Below are 6,000 nucleotides of genomic sequence, written 5' to 3'. Positions count from 1 at the left end.
AAAAAAACAAGAATTCTTTTGATATTGTATGAACTTCATTGAACCATTCGTCTTTCTCTTTGAGATATTAGACGTATTTTAAAAAACAACAAAGTCATTTGAGGTGCAAACGTTAGGTGACTCTCTCTTATACACAATTATACATACACATAATATCGAGTAATATTAATTTTTTAAATTGTATCCCAGGTGTTATGTAGGTATGCAAAGTATCAGAGAATCGATGTATAGTACTTCAGAAAGATAGTGATTCTACATATCGTATCTAAGTCCAAAACATAGAATAAAATTTTGTATATGGTACTTTCTTTTCTAGAAGACTGAATTAAAATTTATATTTTTAGTACTGTATTTATTAATTGCATCTTTAGCAATGTATCTGTTTGTGGCGAATTGAAAGGGAGTGCGATGCAGATGATCGCCGTCCCAAAAGTAATAATATTCAAAAATATTACATAGTATCACATTTTAAAAAATTTGTTAGGTGTACACTTAATGCATAAATATTGTAAATTTAATTATTTAGGCTATGATATAGCCTATAAATAGAGATATTAATCTCTTGAACTCGAATATTTACATTTTTGCCTTTACAACGTCGACTTAGAGTCGCCAGTTGAGTGCAAATAGTTAAAATATAAATTATGAGCCAATTTCAAATTTTATAAAAGGTTAAAAAATATATGTATTTTACACATTTCATATCTCTCCCCTCCAAGAAAGGCTTTTGAATCCGCCCTGTTGAACCAAGAATGTTTGTCACTGGGTTTAAAAATTTAATGTAATTCAAAAGAAATATATGGAAAAAGTATTACGAACATAAAAACTTTTTAAAAAAGTTTTGATTAATTTGGAAATAAAAAGGCATCAAAGTATTTCAAGTAAGGAGTAATACTTGTTTTCTTCATTTTGGTAAATAATCAATTCAGTAAATTAATATTTTCTTGGACTTTAGAAATGAAATGGTTTATACTGCCCCAGGAAGATCAGTTGTAAATTTGTGCAAATTCGATTCCCAAAATCTATTTCTGTATCATGCATACATTGATTAATGACTTCAACCTTCCTTTACAACCTTCCTGACAACTGCATCTGTACGTCGTACATGATTATACTACACACACATATGATAACAGATTAGACTAGTAACTTTCGCGATAACAATATTTGTCTAAAAGATACTGTTGAAACTTCCGCAACGAGTGTCAAAATCTTCGAGATGTGAGTAGATACCATCAGACGTACTTTCAACCCCGCCAATATGTCAGTTCGAACACCTAACTATGGTAACAGCTATGGCCATCAGAATCAGCACAAAGGCCTATATCTAGATACTGCAATTCAGCAATACACTTTCTTGCCGCTATCTTTCACATCACCGTAGTAGGCTATAGACTAGCAGTTCCGACCCTTATCATATCACAGAGTTAACACTTCTCCATTATTTCTATTTCTCTACCTTCGAAAAAATGTCAAACAAATTTCCCGCGAAGCCTCCCTAGAAACCTTCCAAATAACCTGTTGCGTCTGTATCGAAAGACAGAAAAAATTTCGAAAACCTCACTCGCCTCGATAATCTCATCAAACTTGAAGTATCACGTCATCGTTCTCATCCTTTCACCTCCCTCTCCACTGCCCATTAAAACTCTCTCCTTTCAATCTCTTTAATGCCCAGAAACAATTAAAACAGAGGAAAAACGAAAGAAAAAGAAACGAAAGAAGAAAGGTACGTTAAAGCGAAAGATCCAGTGGGCCAGTGTTAAAGATTGATTCACCGAGGCAAAGGGGTGCCCGATAGCGATGTGGCGCGCGGGAGTCCGCGCGCGAGCGGAGGGGTGCGCGCGTGTGCGCGGCGCGGTTGTCCAACATGTCCGCCCTGGTGGTGCAGGTAGTCGTGGTTACGCGGTGCGGTGCGTAGCACATCGTGGTCGAGCGAGTCCCTCGGTTTCGGTTGGTCCGCGGCCGACGCGCCATTCGGCAGCCTCGCGGCTCTCCTCGCGGCTCTCCTCGCGGAGGAGACAGCCTCGTTAAGCCTGGTGTTCCCTGTGGTGATTCGGCGACCCCGGTGACCTGCCGGCTTCAGGAATACTGTCCGCGCGCGACCGGCACAGGGACACGGCACGGAGGCACGGTACGGGCGCGAGCGCCAGCGGAACCAAGAGAAAGGGCGGTGAAGAAGCGTCAGAGGGGAAGCGGGAGAGAGAGAGAGAGAGAGAGCTCTAGGCGCGCGATATTGATTCCCGCGTGGCGTTGTACGGTGAGGCGAGAAAGCTGCGACCGGAAGATCCGCGCCGCTTCCTTGGTCGCCGGTGGAAAAAGCCGCTGGAAGGCAAGAGAGGAAGAGGAAAGAAGGCTGGCCAGCTATCCGTGCCGTTGGTCTTCGGAAACGGAAGGTACGTCCTTGGACGCTCGGTGTTCTCGCTACACGGGCGTCTTCGCCGAGGGTGGCGTGCCAGCAGGCCGAAAGAGGTCGAAGGCACTCTCGAAAAAGGGTATATCGATCGCGGCTGGCCGGGACCATCGACTCTGCCACGCCACCGCGAAACCGTGCCTCTCTTAGTCACTTTTTTCCCTTCTTTCTCCCTTCCGACCGGTGCCCCTTTCTCCTACTAGCCAAGAGGGACTCTTATTCCCCCTCCCTTGCTTCTCTATTCGTGCTCTGTGCTCCCTTCGATGTTTTGTTTTTTCCTCTCCCACTACTAGAGTTTCGCCTTTTTAGCTCGATCGGTTCGACGGTCACCGGTTACTGTTACTTGGATTACGCCGCTGATGGATTCCACGAATATCGCCGCGATTAAGAAAAGTCAGAAGGAATTGATAGCTGTGTGGCTCCTGTTACTCTTACTTTGAAACGTGTCCTTTATCGATCGAAGTCCCGGCTGCGGTGCCGTACGATCCGAATGTCGCGCCTTACGGCATGCCTCTTTACTCCCTTTCCGCCTCGTCGACTCTTTTGGTAGCTTTCTTGTCCTGAAACTTTTCTCGCGATCTTTTCTTCCCTGCGAGATTCTCTCTGCGGCTCTTGATGTTCAAATTTCAATCGTTACTTGTTCCTTCAGCTGTGGAGAATGGACTAATTGAAGGATTGTCAGTGAGATGTGCGAGATTTAATATGCAGCATTTGAAGTAATTTGATAATTGCTCGGTTCAGTAAGTCTATTCCTTTTTTGAATATCTAGTGCTTTAGATGTCTCCAATAAATTGTATGTACTATTTTAAGTAAGATCAGCTTGTCAGACAAGTGAAATATTAGAAGAATTGAAGGTTCAATATTCAAGATCGTAAATAAAGTATAGGTTAGCTTCATACCCTTGCAGGATATGTATATAATATTGTGCATGTCTTCATTAAAATGTTTACGCTACTCTAACCAATCAAAATAACCTCATAGATACTTTTCACCATAAAATACAAAAATATTCAGATTTACAATATTCCAAATTCTACTTTAAAAACTACTTCAAGTTATCTAGTGAAATCGAACTTAGAATACGAGTAGTTTGGAAAGTGGAAACTGTGGAAAGTTATTTCAGTAAACATCTAGCGGTTTAACGTTTCTGATATGGATAACTTTAAAGAACCACAGGAGTATCTCCTTGAACAAGGTAATTTCAATACTTGCTTCATACTTCAGATTCTTTTCCGAATTAGTTGTGAAGTAGTTGTACGTGTTCTTATATAAATATTGCAAGAAATATTAGGTTAATGTACGTGAAAGTGTACATTTTTGTGATTTTTTTTCGTATTTAATTAAAGTGATTATGGCAGACTTTTATACGTACCTTTTTTCGGAAAAACGCGAAGATACTGCGTTATGGGCAATCGATAGATTAGATATGCATTTATGTACCCAGTTTATGGTAATCAGATTATATGTAAACTTTAAAAACATAGGAAATGACGGTTCTCGTCCACTAATTAGTAGAAATGAACGGCAAAATTGTTACAAGCTGCTAATTACAATGCTTTAAAGAAATCAACAAAATATTCAATTGGTTCCTGAACTTCGTTACGTTTTACGTTCTATAAATTCTAAACACTAGAAAATATTCATTGTTATAAAAGCAGACTTCTCCAAATAGTCATAATCGAACGTATTATATTCAATCCTATAATCAATTAAAAAATTCAATAGCCAAATTGCTCAATCTCTGATTTGATGGTTGCAAATTTTCATACCTCTTTTACTCAGACAAAGACGCGTCCATTACCTGCCCTAACGTTGCTATTATCCTAAAAAAAGGTTAAAGAACGTGAAAGTCAAGCTCTTTACACGCTTCACCCCTAGGGGTGACGATATTCTAATTACAGAATCTCCTGCGTGTAAAGAGAAAAAATAGTCACATTATAAAATATCTCGAAAACCAACGATGAGATTGTTCAGGTATAATTAAGAAAATCATTTAAACAGTATAGAAAATTACTTCAATGGATTATCATTTATAGTTTATTTATAAGTATATTGTATATTACATTTTGAAGTTTCTAAGCTGTTGGATATCTCACTCAGGAGCGAACCATTTAACCTTGTAAGTCTTTAGCCAACTCGAACGATTCACTCTGAAATTTTTAAGCTATCGATCATTCCGCCAGTTGACACGTCTCCTGTGGTAGATAACACTTATCTCGTTTTAAACAGTACTTGTAGCATATTAACATTAAAATAACCAAAGCAATTACAGTGATTATTATGATTATTTGTTATATATGATGTATTCTTTAGTGACATTTACGTTATAATAGAAATAATACCTATACACTATGACTTCAAAAAAGCAATTTAATCTACAGAAATTATTTGTATACATACAGTAATTTCAGTTTCTATACTCCTGTATGATATGCCATTGTTAATTCAATTATTTCATAATTAATATATGTATAAGGTATTCCGTAATATATTGGCAATATTTCAGAGATTGACACAGCACGCAAACAGATATAAATGTATATATCGCATTGTGCGTTGGTTACGAGATGTAGCAAATTTTGTGTTCACCATTTCGCATTTGAGTACCTTCATACAAGATATTTAAAACAACTATCTTGCTTTTGCTCGGTACGTGGCTTGCTATGGCTCGAGGCTCGTCTTGGTGCAACGCGAGATTGAAAATTGCTCATGAAGGAGACGAAGTTATATTGTTCATATGGTTTCTATCTACCTCATCTGGAGCCTCGATCTCACAGCACATGATGGCTCGCCGAGCCATTGCGAGCAATAACGAGCCACTGCGAATCACGCATCGTGGGATCGGAGTTGCTCGCCATTGCGCGTGGCTCATAGCTTGCGGCTCGGTGGATCGCCTGAAGGGTGGTAAATGAACACAAGTCTAAGGACTGTTTTTATACGAACCATCATTTTATGACTCACCACGTGTAATTGTTGCGGTGACCAGCCAGGGACACAAGAACGAACTAACTTACTTTTTCTGGTTCTTATCAATTTGGAGTCCCAAACATGACAAAAAGAAGTTATTAACACGCCATTGTCACTTAATTACGTAGTGATTATGTAGAAATTGTTAAAAATTCATGAATTGACATTTACTTCACTTCAAATATTTTCTTCTGCATCACTTTCTTTACTATTTATAGTAAACAGAATAATAAATTGACAATGTTGCAGTGATGATAACGAATTGTTGAATAATGAATTTTGTACGATTGAAACATTAGCTTTTTAAGTCAAATATTTTTTTGTAAACTTGACATTAGTTGAATGCCTTGGTAGACATATAGGGTGTTTCATAACAAATGTTATAAATATTAAGGGTCAATTCCACACACTAAAATAAAATGAAAATTAAGCAGGACGAAAATGCGTTTGAGGCTTCATTTTAGAGTTATTACTTATTGCGAAAACGTTTACAATTCACGTAAAATATGTTTGCTTGGGACTTATACTATTACCGACATGTACTGACCAAATCAAATACAACGAAGTCAGTAGTGTACGTTCCAAGTCAGACACATTTCACGTGTATTTTAGGCATTTTCTTA

General features: G+C 38.4%; 1 protein-coding gene across 1 annotated transcript in view; it reads left to right on the top strand.

The window, feature by feature from the left end:
- Positions 1-1,999: 1,999 nt before the first annotated feature.
- Positions 2,000-6,000, top strand: part of Rhogap100f (Rho GTPase activating protein at 100F) — a 105,894-nt gene continuing 101,893 nt past the window's right edge. The window contains exon 1 of the mRNA XM_076379781.1: positions 2,000-2,393. The gene's annotated coding sequence lies outside the window, so the exon portion shown is untranslated. The remainder of the gene's footprint in view (positions 2,394-6,000) is intronic.

This window comes from Calliopsis andreniformis, chromosome 6, assembly GCF_051401765.1.
Source record: "Calliopsis andreniformis isolate RMS-2024a chromosome 6, iyCalAndr_principal, whole genome shotgun sequence".
In the NCBI taxonomy this organism is placed as follows: Eukaryota; Metazoa; Arthropoda; class Insecta; order Hymenoptera; family Andrenidae; genus Calliopsis; species Calliopsis andreniformis.
Note: the sequence above shows the minus strand (reverse complement) of the source record. Positions and strands in the feature narration are given on the sequence as shown.